Source organism: Triplophysa dalaica, chromosome 19 (genome assembly GCF_015846415.1).
Source record: "Triplophysa dalaica isolate WHDGS20190420 chromosome 19, ASM1584641v1, whole genome shotgun sequence".
Classification (NCBI taxonomy): Eukaryota; Metazoa; Chordata; class Actinopteri; order Cypriniformes; family Nemacheilidae; genus Triplophysa; species Triplophysa dalaica.
The window spans coordinates 9,110,980-9,137,655 of NC_079560.1; the positions used below are offsets into that span (position 1 = coordinate 9,110,980).

The 26,676-nt window shown below is 40.2% G+C and overlaps 1 protein-coding gene across 2 annotated transcripts in view; it reads right to left on the reverse strand.

The window, feature by feature from the left end:
• zbtb16a (zinc finger and BTB domain containing 16a) overlaps nt 1–26,676 on the reverse strand; it is a 91,748-nt gene that overhangs the window by 53,674 nt on the left and 11,398 nt on the right. The gene's annotated exons all lie outside the window — the stretch shown is intronic.

Consider the following 26,676-nt stretch of genomic DNA (forward strand, 5'->3'; position numbering starts at 1 on the left):
AACAATCAGGTGTCAACTAACAATCATGTGTCAATAAGGTGCTTCAAAACTGAGTTCATAACCACATTAGATGATCGGGACGTTTTTTTTTTTCAGATAAAGAACTCCTAAAATGCTTTACAAGCAGAAATGATCAATGGCATGAGGTTTCAAAGTCCTATTGTTCATTCATTCGGGACCGTGAGTGGGGATGAAGGGGCCCTTTATCTAAACAGGAACATATAAATGGTCATGAGCCCCGAGATAAGAGTGAATTTAACGCCACTGCAAGACAGGGAGAATTTGGCTGCAGGCTCCATTACAAACAGGGGGTCAACTTTTTATGAGGCTGAAAGTGAAACATTTGTTCTCGTAATTATAAAAACCAGGGTTTTTAGGGAAGATTGAACGATCAAAAGTGTCATGCTGTTTAAACTGATGGGTAAGTATTAGACATATAGATAAACCGACTGACCAAAACGCAAGTATGCACCAAGTACAGGAAAAGATAAAGATCTTGGTTTCGGTTTCCAAGAAGAAAACTAACACCAATGTATTTACCATTTGTAAATTAGCATTCTCGTTTGACCCCTTAACCCATGAGTAGATCAGAATTAACTAACGTATGCTCATGTGTGTCTTTCTCAGGGTTGACAACAAAAGGTCCCGAGCATCTGCATCTTTTCAGCTGCGCTAATCCTCTGACCCATCGCATCCGATCACTAATAAACCAGTAGAAACGATCATATGTCAAAGCAGGAGGATTAACAAACTCAAACTAGCTGAAAACTGAGCCACAACCATCCGTAAGGAATATACTGTAAAACTCGCTCACGGCAGGTAAGTCGTTTTATGGTCGCGGTGGAGCTGCGAGCCGCTCAAAGCAGAAACACCCTTTAAACAATGCGAGAACGCTGTGCGAATGCTGGAGAATCGCTGCGAGTGCTGAACTGATTTGGTTTTTATTAGCATGCTTACAGCATTCGGTAATTGTTTCCAGCGTGGTAATTAGCTCATTGTTTGCACTTTAGTGCCAAAAGTATACATCTTTAATGAGAAACAAAAGCATCCACTCTCTCTACTTTCTATTTGTACTATATAGCTAACTCGCATTGCACGACCATGTTTATGTTTGTTTCTTTAAATTACTTTTTTTAACGCTAGTAAAATCCATAAGCTATTTGCTTGAATGCTATGAGTTCATTATCCGTGCATATCCTTCTATAACTAACCTCAAACTATTTTTGTTATCAAACAAACGCTCTTGTTTTCGTTTGAAGTCCAGAGCATCGACGTTGCATGCTGGGTCGTAATGATTTAAGCTTTTATTTTTTCCCCTCATAAACCAGATTTGGCAGAAAGTGGAAATAGTGGCAAGAATTATGAAGCAAGGAAGTGCGGTTTAACCTCAGTGAGAAAAACAAAACCGATGGAAAACCATTTGGAGGCTGAGAGCCGAAAAAAGAAGACTTCAGAAAATAAACAATGGAGGGGGGTGAGAGAAAACTCGCAGTGCATCCAAAGTCCTGATGGCTGTCTTCTACATGGGGATTGTGGGGACCCGACAAACAAAGAGAAGAATGAGGCAGCAAAGCCCTTTAGCAAGTTGCGAGTAATTAAAAAAGGCCTGTAAACGCCTTCCAGGATAAAGGCCACTTCAAAAGACGGCCGGGCGAGCGAGCGCGCGAGGGGGAGCTGGGAAAAGCCAGAGGTCTGAGCACCTTTGGGATCGGGGCTAATGTGGAGAATACAGAGATACTGTAGGGGGACACTCAAAGGCCTTTGTGTGGCCTCAATCTAGCCATTGTTCCTCTGCTAAGGTCTGAGGAGAGAACGCTACAACTGATTAGAGAGAACGTACTGTCAGATTGACCCTCTGGACCCTGGGGGGACGTTTGAGAGCTGATAGAAGGTACACCGGATACCTTGAGCAGGATGACTTTCACTACATATTACAGGTTGGAATTTTCATTGAAATAATTTGTGCAAGAACAACTTTATTATATTAATTATTATACAAATAATATTTGTGCATTGCTACAGTTTGCTGAAAAACAGACTGAGGTTATTAACTTGTGCTTCTTTTTTTACAGGTGGTTGAGGAGAGAGTGTGACCCTGTATGTGACACGCTCAAACCCGCTTCCACCGTGGACCCCGTTGTAAACGCCAAGTCGTCGGGGCACCTGCCCCCGCAATTATTACAAGTTCTATTTTCTGGACAACCAGAAGTAAAGCCTCTGTAGATTTTATGGGACATATATGCTCCCCTGTTCCACCCACACACCTCCTATGTGTGAACTATGGCAGTTTCTTTTCCCCCCAGGCCTCACAAACCAGCTGTGCTCTGGATTTGCCACCGAAACTATAGACGGTGTGTGTGCGAGAGCAACAAAAAGAATGAGGGGGGACACTCCGTGTGCCCGAAACAGACTGACTGTAGTCATTAAGGAAGCAGGCATAAAACTCTCAAGCCATTTACTCAGTTAATAAGCGACTTTGTCTAACAGTCAGTTTTGACAACGGCAATAAATTTGAAATTTATGTCAACAAAACATATGCTGAACACCTCATTTCAATGCCGGAGTGGCGTGCTGGCTCGTAAATCAGCGCCGTGTTTGAAACCCGAGTAGATTACGGGCCTGTGTTATTGAGCTGTTAGAGACCGACCCATATAAATCTGAACTCTCTCACTCGCCGGTGGACTCCAGGCCGTACATCATAGCCAGGAGTTACTCTGTCAGTGTGGCCCAAGCGCAGCCCCCCATTAGGACGCAAACCTGAAAGAACCAAAGGTCCCTCGCCAGAGATTCTACATGAAGCAGCACTACATAGTCAAACGTGTAGGACTTATTTCCTTCTGCAGAACACAAATCAAGATATCTTGAAGAATGTTGGTAACCGAACAACAGCGTTAGCCATTGACTTCTATTGTATGGAAACAAAAGCGATGTTGTTCGATTACCAACATTCTTCAAAATATCTTCTTTTGTGTTCTGCTGAAGAAAGAAAGTCATTCAGGTTTAAGGTGGTGCAAATGGTGACAGAATTTTCATTTTTGGGCAAACCATCCCTTTAATAAGACATGGGATGCGTTCAAATTCTCTTCAGTTAATTTAGTTCAAATTTAAAGGAAATTACCTGAGAGAATCATATTAAGTCCTCACATCAGTGGTAATTAAAGCAGCTGTACTGTCCTCTACCTCTTACTTTCCATCATGGGGGTCTTTTATTGTCTGGCTCCGCCCCCACGAAACAGGTCACAGGACCGCTAGGTTCTTCAGCTAGGTTTAACAACCGTGTCGGAGGGGCATGCGACACTAGCAGCAGGAGCGGCTACGTACGCTAGGCAATGGCCTCCGCTAAAGAAATGATAATGCCGAGAGTATCATGGGAGAGTGGAAGGCTGTTCCTGGGAACAGAGAAGCTGGCCCGTGCAGCCAACCATGCCACTCATTCATCTGCTTTTAGAAGGACCCACTCCATCCCTAAAAGGCATGCCAGCCCATGTGCACACTCAGATTAAGGTATTTGTCAAAAGGGGCCAACAATACACGAGAGAGAGAAAGAAAAAACGTGAGGGGGGGGTAATCTGTCAATCCGCTGCTGCACTTGAGCTTAATAGAGATTTCAGTGAGGTGTTGACACCACGCTGCCTCAACATTACCATAATGATGATTAATGTTAATGGACTTTTCAAAAGATCCTTTAGTGAAGGACAGTCGACTTCCGTTGGCCACAAAGTGTATGTTCTTACAATGTCAATAGTAAAACTTTTGCTTTTTCACCCACAAAAGGACAGGACTGTTGCTTCCAAACAGCGCGAGACTCTGGGACTGAGATCTCATTTCAATCTGTATATAAACAAAGATTTGAGATTCAGAAAAAATGTCTAAACATAATTCTACAATGTTTAATGTGTAAATAAATGAATAAATATGTTTCCACACCATTTCTGGGACACTTATCAGTTAAACAAATTTCTGCTGCTTATGTTAACTTCTTTGAACAAAAGGTCAGATTTCTTTGCTCCAACTGAAGCCCACAAGAATGTCTGCTGGAACATTCTCGTCATGCTGGAATAGCACAGATCGCCAGGTTTTTGCACAATTTTGCAGAGAAAATATTAGCTCAAGTGCATGCTGGGTTATACAAAATGTATTTTGTAAAATGAACGGGATTTATAATAATTTACATTAGATTAACATCTAAATGTATATAAAATACACAAATATACTGTAAATAAATGTAAGATAATAATTTATATGTATCAATACATTTCATTGGAATGGACAAAATATACTACTTTCATTAGCAGTCCAAGATTTTTGACCCTCAGACAAACAACAATAGAGCACAATACAGGATTACAAGAAAGTTTGAATGAGAAGCCCAACATGAAAAACACAAATCCGGTTTTGTCCGGACACGGAGGGATGACATCTCTAAACCGACTGTCTGCGTTATCTCCGCTTTATTTCAGCAATCTTCTCCAAGACGACCAGCACGTCTTTCCTCCAGTCTTTTCCAGCCCATTAAGAGTGAATGAGGCAAACAATGGCGAATCAGATGGCGGGGAAACAAAAACAAAAACGACAGCATCCCCAACAAAAACCAACCAAATTTCAGCTGTTGGAGATAAGCCCACCCTTAACCCCTGAAACTGCAACCATGAAAAGCCATTACGGCGTTTATGAGCCGTGCGCCACTTCCCGCTCTCTCTCTTTATCTCTTTCGCTCACACACAAAATGTGGTTACGCTCTATAAGATACAATTGTGCTTGAATATATTATTTTGACTGACAGAAAATTACATAGTACTGCCAATCTCTCTCACTGTTTACCAACCCGGTCTTTATGTCTATCCTTTGTTTCAAGATCTTTTTTCTTTCTTTTCCCTTTTTTCATCATCAGAATGTATCAAATGGCTGGGTAATTCTCAGCGGCGCGAGCTGTTTATCAGGAGTACTCCTGTACATATCAATGACTCGGCCCTCTCTCCCTGCGGCGAGACATTCATATGAATTCCAGCCACACTCACACATACTGCAAACGCGTGCTAAGCATAGATGAGAAGCGGTGAAAGAGAGACAGAGGAAGAAAGAGAGAGAGGGAGATGGGCAGACAGTCTGAGAGCAAGATCGAGGGTGGCTGCCTTTATTACAATTCGGAAAGGGCTTTTTTCCTCGCTTTGCACACAAACAGATTAATAGAAACAGATTTCACCTACAGCTTGACAGATAAGGACAGACAACATTCTTACGGCGAGTCTCGCGAATGAGAGCAAAAAGGCAGGTAATCAAAACATTTCAAGGGTTTGTTTCTCAAGAACAGCCACAATATCGACTCTGTTTCAACATCTAGCGAGCTGCCTACATAGGCTGCATTTTAAGGAACCATGAATTTGATTCAGACTCGAAGGCTGTATTAAAAAGCAGACAAGCAGAATTGTGCTGCCTTCTAAAGGACCTAATTTTATCTTGGTTTTAACAGCATCCCATAAATTCTTTATAGAAGATGTACCGTCAGAATGCCTTTTGAAAATACAAAAATGGTGCAAGACAAACTTTGCTTTTAACATTCAATACTACGCTCAAGTGTGTGCCAAGTATTTCAGGCTTACTGGAATATATTATTTTAACAAAATGTTTTTATCCTATAACAAGACAACCACTAATAAAATCCTCTTCAAGTTCTGTGAGCAATCAAAATCGCTCACTTACAAGGTTTATTTTTTGATAAAACGCTATATTAGAAGGCTGTAAATAACATGGCACCTCACCAGGTTTTGGGCATAGGCAGTGTATTTATAACATTGGCTGAAATTACCCAAAATGCCCTGAAATTTTTTTTACACTCCATGCCCGAAGTCAACAATAAATCCCTGCCTTGTTTTGCGGATCAATGTTGTTTTTCGGCAAACGTAACGCGCTGGGTGGCTGAACCACACTGTGGAGACTAGGTTAAATAAGCAGCATGTAGTCCAGGCTCTCCTTTGAGAAAGGGAGGGGGGTCTCTTCAAAAACAAGACAGTGAAGGTGTATTGGGAGTCTGGGGCGTTGAACAAAGCTCAATTATGTTGTCCGGGGGAACGACACAGCGCCGCTTTCATTATCCTTTCGAAGCCTCTTTTCTGTGGAGTCAACAGGCAGAACTGTGGCGCATAAGCCACACACAAGAGCTCTGTCAGGAAGCGAGCTTAAGCCGGCGCTCCTAATTGCGCTACCTGGGAAAAAGAGACACATTCCCCCCTTTCTAATCCACAATTTATACCTGTACCTCCACAGCGGAGACTGGGGCGATAGATTTCGCACCTAATGCCTCATTCGCCGGCATTACGAGACGGCCTCCGCCGTTAACCTAATGACACTAACTAGCAAGCTATGACCGGCTCATCTGCCAATAAAAAGCGATACATCTACGTTTAAGATTATCGATGAGGGGTCTTTTTTTGGCGGACACTCGTGTTTGCAAATATATCAGGTTTGTGTTCAGTGATTACCTCTGTGATTTGAAAGCCTGTGACACTTACAATAATAGCTGTGCCGGCTAATCAAGGGTTTGCGTGTCTTGGTAAAAATGAGACAGAGAACAGAGAAAAAGAAAAGAGAGAGATAGTAAAAAGAAGAAAACAAGAAAAACGTTGGGTTAACTGACATCTTTAAGCCTGGCGGAGAACGAGGTTAAATACCAGCGCTAGCTCACAAATCCTCTTTTTCTTCTTCTCTTATCAAAACGCCCGCCACTTTCCATCTCTGAATATAGCAATTCTTTCATTTCTCAAAATTCCGCTGCAGTTTGTTATGTTCTTGTTTTCCTCCGTTCCCATTTGTTGATCTTCAGATCTGTGAGGCTAGCGCACACAAGCTCGCTGTGGCTCTATAAAAAGCTCCAGACGAGAGTTCCCTACGCCATGCATTATTCATGGGCATCACCTTCAATCATGTGGCAGAAACCTCAAGGATGTCTAACTTTAGGTCTTCTCTTTTTGAAAAAGAAGACAGAAGCAGCCAAGAAACATTCTAGTATGTCTTGTATAATTTATTCCCTGTTCATATGACTTCAAATACTTGTACCCTCTTGTGTGTTTCAGTTTATATCTGCCAGTGCTCCGGGAGAAATACATTTCTTCCTGTTCTAACAAGCTGGCACCTGTTACATTAATAAAGATGAAACTAAATAACAACCTGTACAAGGTGGAATGCACAAAAACAAGATGCTAAAATTTAAGAGGAACAGTCTGTGAAGCACGGTACTGATGTATTATCATTACTATACAAAAAAACTTTACATCAAATCGTGGCATCATTACCACCACCTGGTATGACTTTCTTGGTAAACAGACATGTTTGGGTGTCTGGGCACAAAATGATTTTTAAAGGGTCAGTCAGCAAGGGGGCTATTATCTGAACTTCGGCTGCGGTTTTAAATTATGACGAAACACAATCCAGTTTGTATAGATTTTGCACCAGACAAAGACAGGTGGGATCGTTCTGGTGGCCCGTGGATTTTATGGATTTTGTTTTTGGTTTGATTTATGTTTTTATTTTGGTTGTCACGTGGACCAGACAGGGTGTTTTGGCCGAACTTGACCTCAGTAACGTGAGACCGCGTAAACACCATCAGCCCTCGGCTGAGCCGCAGGGGGAGTTTCAGGTGCTGGACCGCACGCGCTCGCACACCTCTGCCAAGACAAGGCATCTGCACAGTCATCCCCCCTCACCCGGCTTAGGAACAGCAGTGGTCTGAAATAGCCAGGATGCAGTGTCCCTCCGTCTGCAGTAAACAAGCCTCCCGTCTGGCACGGTAGAGCGGCATCCGAGCCCTGCTACGTGCAGATTCACAATCCATGTTACTCACCAACAAACCAGCCTCTCAAAAAAAGAGGAGGAAAAGAGGAGGATGAGGGGAGAGGAGGAAATAAAGCTGTGAAGACATACTGAGAGACTGAAAGAAGAAGATGGCCAGATAAAGTGAGAAATGAGATATAAACAAAAACAAAGCGATGGCAAGAATGTGCACCGTATTACATTTCTGTTGTGACATTGACACAAAATCTCTGTGTGAGCCATTATCAGTCCCGTCTGGTGGTTTGTGTCGCTGGTTATTATTTTACAGAATAGGGCAGTGTGTGAAACTCAGCTGAACGCAGTTATGAACCACATGGCAGGCGGCATAACAAAAATGTGAGGCAAATTTTGGCCAGCATAGCGAGAAACGGTTAATACAGAAGAACTCTTGACCACTCTCTCGCTCTGATAATTATCTTATAATTGTGTGATTTCTTGCAAAATTGTTAGCATGTGGGTTTTAACGCTATTGCAACCTCTGAGAACTGTTCAGCTCTACGATAGGTCAAGCTATTTATTTTGCGACTTACTTTTACACCATGTTTACTAACTTAAATCTAAATTTTATTTCATATTGCAACACTGTGGAGAGTTAATGGGAGAGTTCACCCAAAAATAAAAATTGTGTCACCATTTACTCATCCTTATGTCATTCAAAACCTGTATATGACAATTTTTTGTGTGGAACACAAAATAAGATATTTTGAGAAATGTCACAAATTGTTTTGTGTCCATACAATTCAAGTCGATGGGGTCCAATGTTTTTTGGTTACCGACATTCTTAGATAAAACTTAGTTTGTGTTCTACAGAAGAAAGAAAGATCTTACGGGTTTAAAAGGACATGAGGCTGAATAATAATTACAAAAACAACAAATACTTTTCATTCTTGGGTTAACTATCTCATGCACCACAATGGAATTGTATTAATTGCATCTACCCATTAAGAACTTTTGTACATAGTCACATCAATTATAATAAAAATACAAATATGAATGCTAGCGCTTTACTATAGGGACCAATTTCCACTAATAAATTGTTTCTTATTACCATGCATGTTAATAACATATTGGTGGTTTATTAGTACTTATAAAGCACATATTCCGCATTGTCACACTCTACGTCCCTAATACTACCCAATAACTACCCTTACTAACTATTAATAAGCACAATATTAGGAGTTTGTTGGTTTGCAAAAGTCGTTTGCTAATAGGGAGAATTGGACCTTAAAATAAAGTGTGACCATAGGAACAAATGCAATTAGGATTTGTACCTCGATTTGCAAAACATGAACCCATACATATTCTATAGGTCACTTGTCATTCATTCATAAGAACATAAGGAATTTTTTTAATAAAAAACCTTTTCCCATAAATTTTAAACAAAAAATATTTGTTTACCTATATTATTTTGATTTATTATTTTCATCAGAAAAATCTAGTGAGAATAATATTCCATTGTCGTAACAAAGCACAGACAGTTAAAGCTAATCATATAAGCTATCAGACAGTTCCTGGATCAGTGCCAGGGTGCAAACACCTCCACTGATGCTTATTTACAGTGCTGAGAGTGGGAGAAGGCATGGGGTGGGATGAAGGGGATGGAGGAAGTAATGGCTGGGTGATATAGGTTCACCCCAGGCCTCATTACTGGCCGCCTGCTGTCTGAGAAGAGCGAAAAGCAGAGCGAGGAGCCTTAGCTGTGGAATGAGAGCGTAAGGAGAAATCAATACAGCTCCCATGACTCAGCCACGCGCTCCCTCTCATTGTGAGGGGAAATCAAAACAGACTTCTGTACAAAACTAATAACTATCAGCAGCATAAATGCCTGGGAGGACTTGTCACTCCTGAGCCGAGTGTTCAGTGAAAGAGATAGAGACAAAGGGGAGAATGAGAGACAGAGGGAATAAGAGAGAGGTCCAGTCAGAAACGTCTGTCTCTCTCTCTCTCTCTCATCTTTCACATCTCAGCAGGGGCACAATAACAGGCTGGGTGCAGGTACACAGAAAACACGCATAAGCCTTTCTGAGGTCTTTTAACATGCGTCTCCAACTGTCATGTTACATCATACTCATAACCGCTCTGAGCGGTCCTCACAGTCTGTAAAATCATTTCATCAGTATTTGTGTCTAGTTTTAAGGGTAATTTTACTGAAAACCACAGATCTACTTAAGACAGAATTGCAAAAGAATTTAACATTTGTTTTTACATAACACATTTTGTAATTATAACATTAACATTTTTCCAGCTCCAATTTTAAAGCATAAAAAATAATAAAATATGTGTCTATTGTGGTAAACAGTCAACTTATCTCATAAACACTGTTGAGCTAAACAACAACACAATCTGTTCTAAACTGACCATATCTCTGGGTCTAGTTAAGGACAACACATTTAGTGTTACTTTTAACTCAACCTTGTGTTGATTTAGTTGTAAAATTCAGGAACGCGGCGGTCGTCGTCCGAGCCGCGCATCTAAAGACCATGAATAATGCATTGAGGAGTGGCGAGCGCTGTAGTGGCTGCCTGGCTTCATCAAACACTTCTCGTGCTCGGTGAGGTGTCATGTCTTTCAACAGATGCATGCAACAAAAGAGTAATTAATAGCCCAGCGGCGAGCGTTAGAATCCCCCACGCCTCAATATGTCTTCATTTGCCATCCAGTATACGGCGAGATAGAGCTTTCTGTGGGCCATGTTTCTCCTCATTATGCCCATCAACGGCAGCCGGCCTCAGCAGGAGAATTCGCAAGCTTATTCTGATTCACGCCCCACTAACACAGACCACCGCCACAACGTAAAGAATAAACAAATCACGCTGTCTGTGTATAAAAGGTCCGATGATTGAAGAACGTAATATTGTAGACAAAGTGTACATCGACTGTCAAACATCTAGATAAAACAACTGCAGGCTGAACCATTAACATAAGCGATGTCTAATAATTACACATTCAATGAATCTGGAATAAAAGGAGGACTGAGATATAAGACTAGCTGGTAGACTTGGAATCTTCTGAAATTTTTGGGGGTTTTATCACATAAAAACTGGAGAGACATTATTCTAACACTGGGTGTATCATTTGATATGTTCAATTGATCCCCAGGGGCAAAATCTTAAAATGAGAGATTCTCATGGATGTGTGCGCCGTAACAGTGACGCTCTTCAACTTGACAGATGAAATGAGATTTTGGAGGGATCTGTAAGCGTACCTAAATATATTGCTGCATCTATCATCTCATCAACTCTATGGCATCACATACACATTATCTTGTTCAAAAACGTACGCCTTCAGGTGAAAAACAACCTATTTCAGGAAATCAGGATGCAAGAATCTGCATTACGATTCCTAGCACTTAACATATGAAATAAAAGTTGAACAGTTTGTTGACTGAGTTCAAAAACTCCACAAATAATCTGAAACGAATGATTCTTAATTTATGAAACGCAGCTAAACTAAACACACATAAGCACACCGAATGAGACCTGCGTGTACATTATTCTCCTACAGATTAGTATGATGTTATTAAGACATCTGTCCCCTTTCTTTAGAGATTTCTGGGTCAACTGTGGGTTTTCACAAAAGCGATGTTGTTTCAATTTCCGCCGTCTGACGTATTTAAATCAGCATTTTAACAAACGACTCCGTCATCCCTCACCAAAAGAAATCCCCCTCGTGTTACTCGAGACAAGCAATTTGCCTTTTTCGTTGTTTGCTTGACCTAGAGAAAACAATTTCAAAGGGTCTTCCTGTGGGTTTAACAGCTCAGTTGAACAGGTAGGCATCGGGCGGCTTTTTTCCTCGAGAAGATGAATTGGTAAGCTGTCGGTTCGAGACAGGGCGAGTAGTTGTGTTTCTGTAATAGGACACTGGAAGTGTCTTTGATTAATGAAAGTGTGATACTAAGCTGTTAGAAAGCCTTCCCTGCTGAAAGAGCGATTGAAGAGAGGATACACGCAGACAGATGCAAGAACACGGCTGAACCTGGAGGAGAGGAGCGGTTTGGAGTCTCATAAAGCACGAGAGGGAGGTCGCGGGTTTGGGACGGTGACGGCTTTGGGGTTTAAACACCAGTTTCTATTCTACGGAAGGGGAGACGTTAGTGAAGGAATCTTTTGATAATGCATACCATTTATCAGCAGATTTGCTATTAAACGCTTGGGCTGTCAAACAGAGCGGCCATTTTAAGCGTTTAAGTGTCTTAAATATGAACATTTCAAGTCTAAATGTACAATAAAAGAAATTTATTGCGTTTCATTAGATAGGAGACAAATGTGACTCGAGTTAAAATCGCAATTATGAGACAGAAATTACAGGATTGGATTTTCCTTTCTTCTTGAGCTTTTCCATCAACAACAGACCCGAGTTTTGCCGTAAACCAGTTCCTTCATTCCTGTTTGTCTAAATACAATTTCTTCTGTCTTTTATTTAGAACTTCTTTCCTCTGGCTCGAATCTCAAAACCTCAGACAAAAGAAACACTCCGCTCAACCAAACACGTCCTCTTCAAAACATGCTGGAAAGGGTTTTGTTTACCCGGGTTTTATAAATGCCCAACAATGCTAAGTTTGAGAAGCAAGAACACACTGTTGATCTGCTGACAAACCAAGTGGCGTTCCAACGCCCGAGGAGAACTTTAAATAAACGATTGTCTACATAAAACATATCTGAAGATCTAGTCACGAACATCTTTCCATTCCAACAAAATGGGTTTGCATTTAATAATAGTTTCAGTTAAACATCTCTTAATTTAAAAATAAAACACACAACAGAGAATCGGATCGCCGGGGTTGATTGGTTGCATGTTTCTTCGCATGTTTATTGAGCAATTGTATTACATTTCAAGGCAGAACGTGTTTAATTAGCTGATTAGTTATCCCGGGATGACATTTCTGGGAGAGTGCATCAAGGGGTTTTCCTCCGAGCACTAGCTTTATAAGCTTTCTTATAACTCGTCACCCAAAATGCTTCAAGATGGCCAGAGGAATTGAGATACGAAAAATCAACCTTCAACAGACTTCAAACAAACCTCTATAAACAAACAAACATTTTCTCCCTCCAAAAAAGTGTTTTCTCTCCAACCCCCTTGTGCCAAAAGACTTGGACTGGATTATTTTAGGGGGGGTTTGGGGGGTACGGAAGAAAGGATGTTTATCCTCGCCCGGTTTCTAGGCTTCAAGTTCTCCCAAGGGAGCGCATTCCTCACCCAAAGCATGACTAAAGGTATGTGAGCCATCTGGACAAAGCCACTGGCCACAATGGCCCTACACACCCGACCTAAAGAGCCCTTTCATTCATCGGCCTGGACCTTGATATCCATCTGCTCTGGAAGGGTCAAATATAATTTCAACTGTTTTCAATTGTGCTTGCTTGCGTGGGCCACAGCAGGAGCACCAAAAGGTGCGATGGCAAAACAAAACTTTGAAAACAAAAATGAATGGTTTGGCATGAATGGTACCCAAAGTAACCACACCTAAAGTGGACACTGGCAAAGAACGTCACAGATGCAGCGCTCTGGAGGAAGTCCATCTAAATTCGCAAGTTTAAATGTCACATTACGTCCAAATCTGATTCATTATCAATAACATGATCATTAGGAAAATGCCAAGATAGAGAAAGTGAAGCAATGGCCAATGTTTATTCCGTCTCGTAATGTGAACTGAATTTAAAGCAGAGCCCCAGACGCAACACAGTAATGAACCTCTGGCCCTTCACGTAGCTCAAATATATCAGTGTACGCCAGAAACCTCAGCGCAAACTTTATCGTTTTTGTCTCTGGTTGCCGGGCAGCTGCTACAGAGCCCTGGATCTGCTGGAGGGGGCGGCAGTCTGATTAAGGTAGACTGGAGTGGGCTGGAGGAGCCATACCTCCACCTGGAGCCCCTGTGTCCTCCAGAGACCTCCAGAGATAGAGCATCGATACACACGTGCACATGTTAAGACTCTCACGGGGAATCGCGCTGCCACTAATAAAGAAGCTGGATTTGATGATCGGCTCAGACAGTTAATTTGCAAATAACGGATTGTAATTAATGAATCAATGTGCATTTTAACGACAGTATTGTCAAGAGCATTCAAGTGCAGTTTCTGTGTATTTGAACATTTTTATTTAAAAACTGGCAAAAAAAGAAATCAACATTTGTTGCCTAAAAAAGGCAGTCCAAATTGAAATGACTGTTTCATTGCATGAGCATAGATTATATTAAAACAAAATCTTAAACTGTTTAAGATTGTTTAAATCGTTTCTATAAAAAAACGATTTACATTGTAAACGTGTTAAATGGGTTAGATGCTTGTCAAAGTAAACCTGCTAACTACGAGAAAAATCTGTGCTCTTAAAGAAATACGCAGTTACCCCAACAAAAAGCCCACATCACTATGAATCAGTAGGGGGGCCATAGTGTTTTCTTGTTAATTTGGGAGATTAAAGGTTAACCACAGACAAATTGCCTCTATTCTCTGGTCTATTTGGGGTGAGTGGGACATTAACCAACCCTGCTTAGCCTCTCGCAGTCGAAAACCAAAAATGAGCGGATAGCCTTGAGCTCCGAAAGATTCGTTTTTAATCTACCAGCGAGGCGGCTGTGCTCCCCGCAACAACCACACAAATATCTAATATTTATGGCAACACGCATTATTTACAATGAGGTTATTAGGGTGGAGGAAATAGGAGGGGGGAAAGCCCTGAGCAAACAGTATGCGTTCATGGGGTCCTGTTTCCCAGAGCTGTGGTAGACTGCAAATGATGCAAACAGAAACAACTGCGCTCCAGACACTCCTAATGCAACAGTGCATTGTGAAGAATGGCAGGGAATCTAATTTGGTTGAGTTACTCTATTCATAACCGTGAAGAAAATCATCGTCACATGCTGATCCCGACATAGTTTGCGCAGTCTGGGAACAAGGCTGGTCTCAACTTCAGCTTTTCCTCAAGCCACGCATGGCCATATTAAACCATCAGAGCCGCTGCTAACAGTTAAAACTGCAGGGGAAGAAGGGTTTTGGGGAAATCAAAGACACAGGCTATGCTGAAGGCAGTAGTGCCCTCTAGGCTGAAAATGAGCGGCCCCCCACCAACACGCACACACTGGGAACTTAATGGGTATAGGAATGAGAAGGGAAAGAGGGGCTTCCTGTAGAGGGAGCTAACATCAGCCTACTGACGTACACATTTATAATCATCAAAACCTTTAAAAGGTAAAAAAATAACAAAACAATATTTAAATGTTAAACATAAGGGAGCAAAGTGCATATCTCAGGATAGTTCAACTGATCATGACAGGACACGTTTATAAGGAAAAAAGAGAAGTAAAGCATATATTTATATGAGTTACTGTATATATATTTGTGTTTCTGTAGTTCAGTGGTAAGAGCATTGCGTTAAAAATGCAAGGTTGTGTGTTCGATCCCAGGGGATTGCACATACCTATGTATAAATGTATAGGATAATGCAAGTCGCTTTGGATAAAAGCGTCTGCCAAATGCTTAAATGTAAATGTAAAATATATGTTATGAGTTATAGTATCTCTTCATACTTGTACTGTACACATCGAAACGTGAACTAAAAATCTCTTTAAAATATGTGTAAAATCTTTGACAAGTGGGTAATTGACAAATATATATGCACTGGTTTGATGGCAAAAAAAAAAGAACAATGAAGATAATTATTTATCACGGAATTTATATTATCATTTATATTAGTTTTTTCCATTTTTGTCACCATAGGACACATGTACAGTATATTTGTCAACTACCCAAGTGTTTTACATACCCTAAACTTAAATAAAAAACACAAACAAAAAGTTCTTGCTTGGGTTGTCATAAATTCAAACGTGAAAGGGTTAAAACACTAACTTCATCACCACCACAAAACAAACAAACCAAAAAAACAAACAAATCTTAATTTAAATCTTAAAAATCTAATCTATTCGATCTCACTAATCTCACTAAAGCCTATTGTTAAACTAACACTCGACCATCATGGTTTTAATTTGAAACTCAATGTTGGTATAAAAGAAAGCTTACGTGCATAATAAACTAAATGTCTGTAACAGTGAGAGCCAATAAGAGCTCCGTGTAGTGTTTGTGCAACTGGCTTCACACAACCTATTGTTTAAAAAAGTAAAAAAATCCCCTTTCTCAACCCTGAAGAAAAAAAGTTTCCACTGCTTCAGTTAAGGGGAAGGAATTTATAGAGGGGAAGGTTGGGGGTCAAAGGTCAGGCCAAGCACTCAACAGTCAAGCCTAAAAGGGCAGATAAGCACTGAAAGCATCCTGTGTGTGGCTGATACCAGCCTCTGGCCAAACAGATACAGTAAAGCTTGACCAACCGGGATCCCGCACTTAAAGGGCCAGACAGGTAAAACCGGACTGTGAGGGGTCATCACTTGCTGGCGGAGACTCATTCATTAAGCTTAATGGTTTGAGGCTTTTGTCCAATAAGTATAAATGACCTCGGTGACTGCACAACACCTGAGAAACTTGACAGACGTCAATTCCAGACATGTCAACTGAACCTCAATAAGAGGTCAGAGGGTCGTCCGACAACTCGACACTAGGCCTCTATTTGTGTATCAAACTCCAGATTGCTTATCTTTAGAGCAAGACATTGAGGCCTAACGCAAGCTTTTTCACCAGTCTGAGGTGTGGACAAGCCAACCCTCCGCCCCGCAGCGCGCCATCTGATGTAATGTAAAAATACCACCTCATTTAATTAGATGTTGCAGGACTAAACACAAAATTACATCAAGTGGATAAAAGAAATTGGTATTCCGCAGAGTGAGCCCCTCGTTCTAATCTAGATCAGACGAAACCGTACGAGACAGGAAAGTGAACCTGACTGGAAAATCAAGCGACTAACGCAAGATCCCTCGGCTGGCGTATCATCTGTCCTTCTTAACATGCTTCTTATCCTTTTACTTCACGCAGAAATGTGTTTCTTCCTAAATCCCTCAACATGTGTCACATGCTCATGTGTGTGTGCACATACATTTGTGCCATGCAGCATTTCAATTGCTATATTTAAGAGTGCATGTCTAAACAGAAAAGCCAAGAGGTCTTCCTATTCTTTGAGTGCCCTTCCTTTTTTCATTCTCGTGACCAAACACTGTCGATAAACCAGCGCCGCTATGCTAACAGAGGAAGTGGTTGCGCTCGCGACATATGTTCACAAGACGTTGGGTGCGTGCATATGCTAACAGTAAAAAGCGTTTTACAAGTCTTCTTATGAAATATCTTGCAAGTAGCCAATGTAGGTGAGATGTAGCTACAACTATAAATAGCACTCAGCTGTCCTGGCAAATTATGCATGCACATATTTCCAACTCATGAATTTCTTTCTTCTTTAAGAGTGGAGGAGAATTCAGGTTTGGCGTCGAGGTCCTCTTGTTTTAATAACAAAGGCGGCATAATTATTCAGACATCTTTAGTGCATGAAAATGGGATTCTTTCAAGACCGTTGGCGTGCGTCCTGTTGGCGCCACGTTGGACACCACACAAAGGCATCCACAGGCGTAATTGTGGCTGGTATTTTAGCATTAAGACAATGGAGAAATGTAATAAGCCTCATTGCGAAAGAAGCCTCGCTGTCGTGGTAAAAGGTAACAATGTCCCGGCACACGGCGCAATAAAAAAAACATGTCAAATTGATCAAGTAATTGCTGCAAATTACTCTTTGGACATACATGCGTATATGGACAGAGTCCAAAATTAAAAAGCAAAACAAAACTCTTCAAAAGTTACTTTGTAAATACCTGCATCACAATACATGGTTAAAATTAAACTCAGAATGACATCCTAACCTTTGTGAGGTGCCGGAGTCAAATGAAACTCTCTGCGCAGAAAACACCTGTCACATGTTTTCATTGCACCTCAGTGGAAAATGTACCTGAAATGCGCCGGAAGTACATCTAAAGTTTTTTCCCCTCTAAAACCACATGTGGTTACACGAATGGGCAATGCTCTTTACATTAAACCACCAGACAAAGACGAACAAAATCACAATGGCCCTCGATGCTTTTGTAAGACTCGCAAAACGCTTATAACTTAATAATGCTGTGACTCCAACAAAGACCTAAGCTTATTAAGAACCACGCATATTAAGTAACACACATCAATGAGTCACTATGGACAAACAATCATATCATTTGTTTTCCTTAATAAAAAAGTGTGTATGTGTGTATGTGCTGTGCAGGAATCAGGAGTTTAGATCTTACAAGGAAACATTAAGGATTTGTTTTATTACAGTGATAAAAGCTATAACACATGCTATACATGAACTGTTTATTAAGCAGCATGCCAACCTAAAAATACATTAAAATAGTTTTTCTATACATGTATGTGTGACAATGACCTCTCCATCAGCAGCTTCACAAGCCTTACTTCACTTCCTGTACCCGGTGTTCTCTGTAAAGTTGCGGTCACAAAGAAAAGGGCAACAGGATATGATGCACCTCTTGAGCTCCTGTTTTTCTAATTAATAATCAATTATGAATAAAAAATCGTGTTCAAAATGTTTATATTACACCATCTGATCTGTTTTTCTATTATTTTTCACCCTTTGCTATTCAAATTGACAAAACCTGTATTCTCGTATACAATGAAAGACATGTGCTTATTCGTTTGCATTTCTGCTTTATTGCGTTAATATGCATATACATGGATGAAACACAAATTTGGCATTTTAATTCAATTTTGCTTTTACACTACCCTGAACAACACCAGCCAATGCCAACATATTTAAATTGCTGCCAGGTTCACAACACCTGCACTTTGTAATTTCTCCAGACTTTGTTCTTCCCTTTATGATTGTAGCCAAATAAAAAGGGAGAGAGAGAGACGCAATGTGGAGAGAGTGTGGTGGAAAGCTGAGAGATTGTGAGGGACGTGTGAAAGTCAGGAATGTCCCATCTGCCACCTTCATCCGTGCGAAGGGAGAACGGAAAGGAAAAGTGACTTAAATTTTCACTAGCTGGCCATTAAAGAATCTAGAAACATGTTGTTTACTGTGAGCATGTTGGGGCTGCCAAAATTCTTTCACACCGTATTAGCTTCTGATACAGAATCAATACCTCAGGCTATAAATGAACAGCCTCGAGTGACTGATTAAATGACCGTCAACGCATGTAATAATTCTCTATGAATAATTCACTATTAAATCTCACTTAAATCTTAAACTTAAGTGAAAGAAAAACATTTACTGAATAAAAAAATAAAACTTAGATATTTAACTAATTATAACATACATATATTTAACTGTTTAATTCTCATGAAAACCTGAAGAATTTATAAGTAAATAACTATAATATAATATCTTTTTGGTAAAAATTTTACTAAATAAAAAAATGGTTTTAATTATTAAATTACAATATTATTATAGTATTATTATAACTCAAGCGTATGGAAGAATGCCTCTGATTATTCTCAGATATATCCAGGATCACAAATGATTATGTCATAAACCGTCCAACTAATTCACAAAAGAAGGGAATGTAAGCAGAGTACTAAACTAAAAACAGACCGGACCACCAGGAGCCCGTGGGCCGAGAAAGATTGAAAATCTTTCCACTGAAACATCAACAGCGACTGATCTAGATCTTCTCACTATTCAGGCCACCCTTACCTCAGGGCTGGGCAGGAAGTTAAAATATTAGTGATCATATTAGGAGTAATGGATAAAACACAGCCTATTCTCTGGGCACAGAGAGACTGACCTAGAAAAACACAGACGTTCTCATCTGGAAAGTGAGGTAGGAGAAATTGGCCCGAGATAAGACGACCCGCTCTGCCATGGCATTCATACCCAGGTGCTATCAATTTCCCCAGTGTGTGCCAGTTCAGAACTGGCACAATCTCACCCCTCAAGAAAGATACGACGATGCAGGGCAGAGTACAGCTCGGTCTGGTGTGTGATGAGTCTCGGCTTATCTCAAGGTTCAGATTCGCACAACGCTCGAGATGGATTCGGCTCTCTGTCATACAAAATCCATAGTTGAAGCAAGCAAAAGGCTGTTTTTCCTCTGTGCCTAATTGCCGTTGTAAATAGCATTCAGAATTAATTAAAAGCCCATAAAATAAGTATTTTGGGATAACAAAAGTCGTATAAAAGTCTTACTGGCCTTTCCATAGCCGTTTTTTAGTTTTATAAAGGATGTGTGTGTGATTTAAACGCCAGTGATTGTGCTGCTTCAAATGCACCACCAAAAACACAATAAATTCGGCTGATATCAACGGTTCGGTATGTGCTCCGTGTTTCTACAGGAAACTCAACTTCATTTCGTTCGAATTCATAAATAACTTTGTGGCTTCCATTATTCTGTTTATCCTTTTCTCCGTAACATTATTGCCATCTGTGTGCATGCACACATGACCCCAAAAAGATATAAACAGGCTGCTCTTTTAGTGCATGACAGATGCTTAAACAGATATGAGATGATGTGATTGCCAGCTAGTCAGACAGAAAAATACCCATAGCTCCGATGTCAGAGGATATACAAACATCTCCACACCAAGAGTGCAAACTGAAACAACTACATCCAGTCTGAGAGATGACTTATTCTGGGCTTTAGTACCTTTCCTGTCCCTTCCTCCTTTATCTTTTCGACTGCCGAGTGCCACAGACACAGACAGTTCCAGGAGTGGCCCTTCAGGGAAAGAAAGAGCGGTCCACATGTGGCGTTTATTTTTAGTGCAGCCGACGAGCAGAAAGCCCTCTGGTTAGTTTCTCCAAATGTTTCAAGAGGTGATAAATCTAATATTGACCCTCCTCCTTTTCTTGGGCTCCGTATCCCTACTGCAAATTTTTAATTTGGCCCTGTGGGCACGTGAAGCATGGAGAGGCGTTCGCGCACCAGGATCACTGATGCTGACAGAATAGCAAAGCTTTCTCTGCACGTGTTGACACCACCGAAGAAAGACGCTGATTTTGTTGCAATGACAAAACCCAACTGTCCAGGGCTAAAAATACTCCCAAACATCTGGTCGCTCCATGCTGTCGAACATATGGTGGTCAAACATATTCAGTGAAAAAAAAATATATATATACAGATACAAATATGTATATAACATAACTATACAATTAACCATCAAACAATAAAGCACTCTAGCCCTATTTGGACAGAACTAGTTTTCTGCGAAGAGGTCGGGTAAGCGTGTTCCACAGGATTACTTTGTGATTATAATCCCATCTGATTTAAAAAAAAATCGGTGTTCCTCTCATCCAACCTAGATAAAAAAAAGTTAGTGAAAATGCCAACTGCTTGACCTACTGTTGAATTAAAATGCATCTAAAATGCCCTATGGCACTGTCTTGGCACACCGTCATTACGGATTTAAACCTTTTATGCCAATTTTGAATGTAGATAACAGTAAATAACAGACAGTGGTTCAAGTACTGCTGGCATCCCATCTGACGTAAAAGGAAAATTAAATCAATGAGAAGAGTCTGATCCCAGGAATGTCTACTACAGACGCAGCAACAGGTAATCCATATCTCAATTTACTCCCTCCCTTAAATGTATAATGTCATTCAAAGCACCAGTACGAACTACACAGATGCAATCCCATCCAAATCAATACATGAAATCAATGACACGCAATGCTAATAATTCTAACTCAATCGGCATTTAAGAAAACTAATCCCATCCAAACGGCGCTAAACAAAGAAAATACAAAACACACACAAACTCACAGACAAATAAAACCGAGGCAGTAAGTGAGAAGTATGAAAAGATCTTTCCTAAAGTTTAGTGGGCGAGGCTTCCAAATCGATTGTTGTGGATAGTTATAAGAGATAGGTTTTATAGCTTGCTCTTTTATTGCCTTACATTTTAAGACATGGCACAATAGGCTTTAATGTGTGACTGTAATGATTTATTAACTTTTACAAAATAAAAGGCCAAGAAGGAAGCTTGACTAAAACCTCTATAAAACAAAATGTTCATTTCAAGTAAAATCAGTTTGATTGCTTTTATCAAATGTCCAGCAGTACAGTAAAAGCTCACGATTCCTTTTTTAATGACAAGGGTTTACCTTTTGTATACCTAATTCAACATCCTAAAAAAAATATTGCGACCCTCACTAACCAAAATAAAAACAACAACAGCAGCAAGAGCACAACAGCATTGCGAGGATCAGCTCTCTCGTTGCTCATCATTCCACATCCATGTCAAGGACATAGAAAAAAATAAATGGAGCAACCACATAAAATGATGCAAACATTATGAAATTAAGATCATACAAAGTTTTGCTGACTTGAAGAGGGAACTGTGATTCACAGACCGATAGCAAGCAACAATCCCAAAGCTGACCCGGCGTGCTGTTTTTGAAGAGTACATTCAGAAAACACGTTACAATCCAGCTGGCCATGAAAACGGCCAGGAATGCCAAAACAAGGTCACCATGCCCAAAGTACATTTTGACCAGATTTTCTTTAGTAATGGAAATAGATTATTTATTTTGCTATATGTTTTGTTTAAAGAATTGTGTTAAAAAATCATCTCAAAATATATGAAAACAAATAACTGCCATCTTTCTATTTATACAGTCAATAATATATACATAAATACACCGTCAAAAAAATGTTTTTTTGTTTTACAATTTAAGTTAATTTAACGCAAAAATATTAGTTAACTCAATGAATAGTTGTGTTGACAAATAAATTGAATTAACTTAACAGTTTTAAGTTGAACCAAAAACTTTTGTTCTTTATTCTATCCTGTATTTTTGGATAATGAATGGAGTTTCCCCGGTGCTCCTGATGGCCATTCAGGCACTTTAAAAAAAAACTATTGGGTCTGCCTCGGATGTTAATTTGTAGGTTAGGTCTTTGGACGGGCAGATTTCCAAATTATGCTTAAATGTTATCGTATACTTTTGTTTAATTACAGGAGGAATTGGATGAGATTGATATAATTTTTTTATTTAAAAAATCATATAGATTTAAATTGTATTAAATGCATAAATGTAATACCATCCACACATAAACTAACACTTATATACTGTATGTTTAGGGTATATAATTTCTCACAAACACCATATAAAACATACGGACATCTCACTGGCAGCCGTAATTTTTTATTTATTCAGGAACCCGCCAGCCCAATCTAACTAGTACACAATGGTTTATTTTTAACCATTCTGCATGTTAGACGACAGAAAGCAGCTGACATGGGCAGAACGAGGGACCCATTACCTCATCACAATAGTGGGTGCGAAAGGAGCCGATAGACAAAGAAACAGAGGGAGAGAGAAGCCGCCACTTCACGCTCGCACGTCAGTATTTGAGCAACAACTTTGAGCCCTGCTGGACTGAAAGCAACTGTGTGAGGAGGATGGAGAGTGATGTTCTTCTAATGCAGGTGGTTGGTTCTAGTGTAGCTAAGAAAACAAGTCACAGAGAGACAGAGATCCATACAAGAGATGTGTATTATAGCCATTTTGACACTGAGTGACAGGGATATAAATGTTGCAAATGTTTGGTTAAAATTAATGGAAAATTATGTAATACAATTATTATCAGGGTTTCATGTTTTCCTTTTAAAGCTAAAATATTTTCTCCTATCCCAGTTTAATGCAGATACGGATGTCGGGTAAGTTTAGGTTCTCAAACACAGCAATGTTATGCAAGTGTTTTAAAAAGAGAGGAAAAAAACAGACTATAAGCTCTGACTTGATTGAAAAAAACTTGTATATTTTTTAATTATGCAAATAAAAAAAATAACATTACTTTGAATGTTTCTGAACTGACTTTTGTTATATTAATTTAATAAATATTAATACATTTTACACTGATTAAAGAACTCTCCCAAAAATCGTTATTTTCAACAAAACCCTTATTTGATTGGTTACTGTTCTGTCACTGAAATTCAAAGGCTCTGTCAAACTCAGCTTGAGGTAGGCCAAACTGAAGGTTGACCATCCTTTGTGTTGGTCCGGACAATGATCCAAAGGTTGGGGGTCAACACCGGACCCATGAGACCCTCCCATTCCTACCCCCCGGGTGCAGACCTCTGCCCCATGAACTCTGACCCCTTCCGTATTGTGTGCCTAAAAATAATAAAATCTGCTCCGCCATACCATTCTGTTATTTGTATTGTATGCAAGGCTTTTTCATCTACCGCTTTCGCTCTCATTCTTAACATTTAAATCAAGATTACACCAAGATTATGTGGGATTCGACTGGCAGATGGTGCTTTTTCCCATATAACCGAGTAGAGCCAGAAGTTGGCTGGGCTACTTTTTCTTAATGAAAGAAAACAAATACTACTGCTTTCAGAAAGCTTTGGGTATTGAGTCCAACAAGATGGCATATGATATTACAACACGTGTCAGGTTTTTTTGGCAGCACTACGCAAAACAACATGAAACCATATGTATGCATGGAGTAATTATTGAAGTAGGATATACTTGGACCTGCTGTGAACAAACTGGGGATCCTTTCCCTTAGGATCAGCAAATAACACGGGGCAAAAAACGAAACTGAAGTATTGAAAAGTAATAAAGGGGTATAAATGTCAGATTTAGTAGTTCAAATATGTGGGTATTGCAATAATTTAAAGTGAGTGATTGTTTATTCTAGTGTTTGGTTCTATATGCAGCAATAATACAAAACAAAATTTATTTTGTACTGATTTAAAATGCAAAGTTGATACACTAAACTTATTTTTGTTTCATAAGTTAAATAATATTGTTTAAAAATCAACACAATTATAATGCATTGACCTAATGACTTCCCACACACTTGCACTAATTCTCTTTTTTCCTAAAATTATTCCCCTAAAGAAATGTAAATACAAACACCAAAACATTACTGTGAGTTCAAATACTGCTCGAGTCTAAAACAGATTGTTTTCACCCACCCCTGGAGAAAACTCACTGTTCTTTCTGCTCCTCTTAAACCGCACACCCGTCCCACCGTGGCACTACTGCTGCTGTTGTTTTTCTAAACTTTGCCTGTGTGACAGATTCTTTGCTGATCAATAAAAGACCCTCTATGAAGGCCTGGAAGTCAGCTCGCCCCACCCGCAATGCTCTTTGACCTTACTGAAGGCCTGACTGAGCAAAAACACTGGCCTTCCCATGAGGCCCCTGTAGGCTCCTGTTTCACTTGGGCAATGAAAGGGACTACTGTAAATAATGGGGGCCTGTTTGACCCCGCCTTTGTCTGTGGCAAGACCCCTGCATCCACTCTACTGTATCAGAACTAACCTTTCACAATGAAAGCTCTCATGGCTCGAGACCCCAATCCTCTCGACACTACACCCAAAGTCAGGATTTAAAACAGCAGTCAGACCTCTAGACAAAGCTCCAAGTGGGTTTCCACCTTTTTTTACGTACAGTCTTTATGATCTCAACCAAACCCTGATGAAGCTTATGAATCGTATTCTCAAACATCAAGTTGTTTGTGGTATTCATAGTACAGTGTGCGAGTAAAAAAAGTCAAAAGCTAAGCCACCTGTTAAGAACAATACTAGAAAATACATATATAGCTCATCAAAAAAAGGCAAAGCCCAAAGACAGAATCAATGTGACTTTTCTTTCACAGCGAAGGTCAAACAGAGAGCATGGGGTGTAAAATTGCTGGGCGAGACAGCGGCGGCTTGTGTAGGGGAGAAGCAGAGAGCTGCCGCTCTGCTCCATGGTTAATGGTGTACAGCACGTCCTGACAGCATCATCTGTTTCCGCCTGCCACGGACACAAACAGCAGAAATGATGCAGCGTGAGTCATGACGTGTCACAGTGGGCAGCTCTAGTGATCAGTCCAGTAAATGGAATGGCTTTTGGACTGCTAGACAGTGAGGGAACACAAAATACTTCAGCCTGAACTAAAAGGGGACAGAAAGCTTTCCATGTAACACGCCAATAAAACTCGAGTGCAATTTCGGCGACGGGTCAAAAATAGTCTGAGACGGGGGTGGAAAAACTATATCAATTCATCTGTGAAAAAAAAAACGAAATTAGATTTTAGTGTTTCATGGCCGTCTCTGTCAGACGAGCAGAGAAATGAACAAGCGACAATATTGGCGGTTGGCAGCGTGGGGAACAGACAGCGAGGTAATTAAAATGTTAGGGGGACATTACGGATTTACAAAACGCTTTCGGTCTCACACGTGACGGAAAGCCCGACGGTCATGCCGGACGTCAAACAACAGCCATTTACAGACGGGCATCGCTCAGTCTGGGTCTAAATGAAGGTGGTGTGCTTAGTGAAATAATCTCTTCTCTATTGAATTACAGCTCTAAAGTATTTGCTAATGTAAGTGTAGGGCACGGCCCCTTACTCAAAAACGCTCTCTTAAGGCCAAGCCATTAATCATTCATCCTGCCTTGCTAGTGATCACTGCGGGCGTCTTCAGTCAGCAAATGCATAAATCAATTATGGTTTTGAGCTTTATTCTACCATTTATCCAACTGATCCCCCTGGATTACAACATGGCTTAAATGTGCCGCATGGCTTTCTGTGTTCTCTTAGAGTTGCCATCCCATATCTCTCAAATGCCTCCAGCAGCAGATAATAGAGAGAGAGAGAGAGGGAGAGAGAGAGAGAGAGTGTGTGTCTTCTTGCCATGTCTTCGCTAACTCAATTTCTACCCCACACAGAAAGTTAGAGAGTAAGAAAACAGAGAGGGGGCGGAGTAAACCCTAAGGGGCAAATTTAAAGCGGCACAAAATTTGTGTTTTATTCGATAACTTGTGTCATACTACTTTGCAACCAATCATGCAACTGCAAATTCTGTTGAGTACCACTTTCTTGTGCATGTGCAGCAGAATTACCCATAAGTACTCATTTCAAAAACAACACGTCCATCACTTTTTCCTTACTCTCTTAATGTTATATTATCAATTAGCTCTGAACAAT